This window comes from Lupinus angustifolius, chromosome LG04 (genome assembly GCF_001865875.1).
Source record: "Lupinus angustifolius cultivar Tanjil chromosome LG04, LupAngTanjil_v1.0, whole genome shotgun sequence".
In the NCBI taxonomy this organism is placed as follows: domain Eukaryota; kingdom Viridiplantae; phylum Streptophyta; class Magnoliopsida; order Fabales; family Fabaceae; genus Lupinus; species Lupinus angustifolius.
Window position 1 is genome coordinate 13,988,560 of NC_032012.1, and position 4,824 is coordinate 13,993,383.

Consider the following 4,824-nt stretch of genomic DNA (forward strand, 5'->3'; position numbering starts at 1 on the left):
TTAATCTCATATATTTTACATTGGACCACAGATCTCAAAACTCCTTCAAGGTGATGCTGAAGTGATCAAGTGGGCAAGACTAGAAGTTCCATGTGATTATGCGTGAAATTTTTACTATAGAAATATAAATGTTCTTTTTAACCAAATTTGAAATGTTTCAACAATTGGTTTGAATGATACATATTATGTGAACTTATTAATGTTGTATTTGTGAATTATTTTAAGATGAAGGTGATGATAATTTGAGATATTGGGTCCAATTTGTTAGTATTAATGCTTATGGAATATAATGATTGTTAGAGAGGATTAGGAGAGGAATATGTGTGAAAATAACTGAATAAATAATTAGCCACGGTTAAATTGTGGTTAAAATAAAGGTATTAATTAGCCACGGGTATGGTTCACATTAGCCACGGCTGAAACCGTGGCTAAAGAAATGTTACCACTCTTCCTCCAGACGTAGCTATATCATAAAACGACTGTGGCTAAATTTTTGCAACGCCAGTAATTGCTAGGGTAGTGGAAACCATGGCTGCTGTATTTTGCCACGGTTTTATGGTAGAGTAGCCACGGTTATAACCGTGGCTAACAGGATATTTTTTTGTAGTGTATATAGTTTGTAAATTAGTTTTTTTATCATCGTAATTAATATTTAGATAAAAATATCCCAAATTAATTATATTCAATAATATAATTTAACATAAAATAACTCATTTAATTTCATATAAAATTTTTGGACTAGTGTATAAAATAATTATGAGTAGCCACGGTTATAACCGTGGCTAACAGGATATTTTTTTGTAGTGTATATAGTTTGTAAATTAGTTTTTTTATCATCGTAATTAATATTTAGATAAAAATATCCCAAATTAATTATATTCAATAATATAATTTAACATAAAATAACTCATTTAATTTCATATAAAATTTTTGGACTAGCGTATAAAATAATTATTCAAGAATATGATTTTAATTGCTAGGACATTACGTAATATGTAATATCTACATAATGGTCTATTGGCTCTTTAGTTGGTTTTTGATCCTCCATATTTTTAGAGGATATTTGCTTTGATCGGTTATTATTTTATTTAAGGTTAAGGTAGTTTTATTTTATTTGAATTTATCTATCTATTTATTGTGTTAGTTATTTTTTTTTTTTATTATTCTATTGTTTGTAGTAACTTTTGGTCGTATAATAAATGATTTGTACTAATTCATATTAGAGTTTGACCAATCTATACTGTCTTAAATTTATACATGGTATCTAAATATTTTCATCATTTGTGACATGTTTGATTACTATTCAACTCCAAGATGTTGAAAATGCGGAACTTCGATTAGCCATATCTCTTTGTCATATCACCATCTTATTAGTATTGACTATTTTTCTCTCTCAAAATCACAATTCCATAATATATGCAAAAAAATAACCAAATAACAAAATAGTTTCCGATATAATAATTCATTTTCTTCCCTTATTTCTATAAATGGTAATCATCACATTGACGATTATTCTAGTTATATCTTATCTTATATTAACGAATTATGTTAGTAGTGAATTCTTTTCCTATTTACGATCATCTTGATGGTGATTATAACAATGGGTTCTATTATCATCAACGTTCACTCCATTATTATCTTTTCTCTCATTGATGATTTATGTTAGTAATGATTTATTTTCTCATCTACGATCTTTGTTATCAACACTATTAATTATATAGTTCATAAATTAGTTTTTGCTATCAAAGTAATTAATAATTTCGATAAAAATATCTCAAATTAGTTATATTCAATAATATAATTTAACTTTAAATAACTCTGAGACAAAAAAGTTGGACTAGTGTATAAAATGATTATTCAAGAATATGATTTTAAATGTTAGGACATTACGTAATATTTAATATCTAAATAATGGTGTATGGATAATTTATTGTTTTTTGACGTCTAAGTTTAAATACATGTATCCTCAATTTTTTTTAGAGGATATTTGGATTGATCGATCATATTTTATTTAAGGTTAAGATAATTTTAATTTATTTGAAATTATCTATATGTTTATCTTTTTAGTTATTATTTGTTTTTATTTTAATATTGTTTGTAACAACTTTTGGTTGTATAATAAATCATTTGGACTAACTCATACTAGAGTTTAACCAATCTATAATATCTTAAATTTATACATGGTATCTAAGCAGTTTCACTATTTCTGACATGTTTGATTACTGTTCCACTCCAAAGTGTTGAAAATTTGGAATTTTGATTAGTCATCTCTCATTTCATTCACCATTTCATTAGTATTCATTAATTTTTTCTCTCCAACTCACAATTTCCTTATTAAATTCAAAAAATATTCGAATAAAAAAATACTTTTCAATTTATTCCCTTATTTTTATAAATGGTAATCATCACATTAACAATTATCGTAGTATTGTCTTTTCTCATATTAACGAATTATGTGAATAGTTAGTCTTTCCCTATTGACAATAACCCCAATGGTGATTATAACATTATGTTCTATTGTCATTGGCGTTCATATCACTATTATATTTTCTCTCATTGATAATTTATGTTAGTAATGATTTAATTTCTCATCAACAATCATTCTTATCAACACAACTAATTATATAGTTTGTAAATTAGTTTTGCTTATCAACATAATTAATCATCTAGATATATGTCCCAAGTTAGTTCAAGTTAATTATATTCAATAATTAATTTAATTTAAAATAACTCATTTAATTTTAGATAAAAATTTGGACTGGTGTATAAAATAATTATAGTAGATTATAATTTTAAATGCCAAGACCTTATGTAATATCTGAGAGTGTAAAGCATCAATGATTGCATTAGCAACGTTTGCCTTTATTTTGATGAAGACAAGGAATTAGTTAAAGTTTGAAGATGGCTCAACAATCAACATGCCAAAGGCTCAAGCTGTGTCTTATTAGACTTATGTTATAATTCTTTAGTATCTTTTTAGAAGTCTAAGATGCTTGCCATAGATATTGAGTCTAGGTTAGGTAAACCTAGGTGTGAGTCTCACAAGACTTAATAAAGTAATTAATCAACTAAAATGAGACATCATCTAGAAATATATCATAAGTAGGTCCATGCATTTGAATACATTGATGCATTAAACATATTATATTTTGGAAATCATGTATTACATGAGCATGTATCATATAGGGAGTTTACCGTACATTAACAAGTGAATTTATACACTGGTTAATCGATTAAGTTAACCCGTTAATCGATTAACGTAAGTGTTTTTCTGCTGTTTTAACAGCATAACTGAAAAACCATTTTTGAGAGCCAAATTTTGTTTTGCATAAACAGCTATGAAGAAAAAGAGAGAAAACACAGGGAAAAGATATAGATCATTATTATTAGAATCTATTAAGAAAGTGTTGAATTAGGAGAAAGTTTAGATCATGCTAAGGCTTTAGATTTCACACTCACATTGCATGTTTCTTTGAAAAGCTTTCTTGCATATTCTTGTGTTTTCTTGAAAGAAAAAGAGATAGATCTTTTTGATTGCATATTTTCATAAACCTCATGTATGAACATTAATATTAGACTAGGATGTCTTGTGAAGTTCTTTCTTAGGTTTTAGGCTTTGGTTTTCATTGTAATATCCGAGTATTAAGTACTCATTCATAACTCAAAGCATTGTAATTCAAGGATTATCAAAATCCTAGCTACGGTTAGGTAAGGTGTTCTTCATAAAGATTTGGAGGTCTTGGGATAAAGAGCGATACCTTGGTTGGGGCCGAATCGCATAAGAAAGGTTTTCTTGGGAGGCGGTTTTGGGAAAGGTCAAACCAAGGGTGCCGAAGTTCTTTGGGTTCGAAGAAGGGAGCGTTCAAGTTTTGTAATTGGAAGCTTGTATGTAAGGAAGTGTGTATGTAACGTACCTTGTGTTTCATAGTGAAGAAGGAAAATCTCCCAAATCAGAGGGGAGGACTGGATGCAGTTTTGTAGTGGACAACAAAACGAATCAGGATAAAATCCATGCGCAATCTTTTCTATCATTTTCTCTTTTATGTTTCAAGTTGTTTTAATTCGAATCTGGGACTAATATTTTGCATACTTGTTCCTTGCAATGTTCTTGTTAATCTTGCACAAAAGTATCTCTTGTATATTTGTTTGTGTGTTTGTTAATAACCGTGCAAGTTGTTGTTTTGATCATTTTGTTTCTGTTACTGGTTAATCGATTAAGACCAGTTGTTAATCGTTTAGCTGGGCATTTTTCAGCAAGTGTGTAAAAACCAAAAAAATGGAAATTGAGTTCTGCTAAACCTATTCAACCCCCCATTTGCTTATCAACATAATTAATCATCTAGATATATGTCCCAAGTTAGTTATATTCAATAATTAATTTAACTTAAAATAACTTATTTAATTTTAGATAAAAAATTTGGACTGGTGTATAAAATAATTATAGTAGATTATAATTTTAAATGCCAGGACCTTACGTAATATCTAATATCTAAATAATGGTGTACTGAACCTTTAGTTGATTTTTGACTTATGAGTTTGAATACATGTATCCTCAATATTTTTGGAGGATATTTGCATTAATCGATCATTATCTTATTTAAGATTAAGGTAGTTTCAATTTATTTGAATTTATCTATATGTTTATATTGTAAGTTATTATTATTTTTTCTTTTTCGGTCGTTTGTAACAACTTTTAGTTATATAATAAATCAATTGGACTAACTCATACCAGAGTTTGACCAATTTGTACTATCTTAAATTTATACATGATGTCTAAGCAGTTTCATCATCTCTAACATGTGCGGTTACTAATATCTCCAAGGT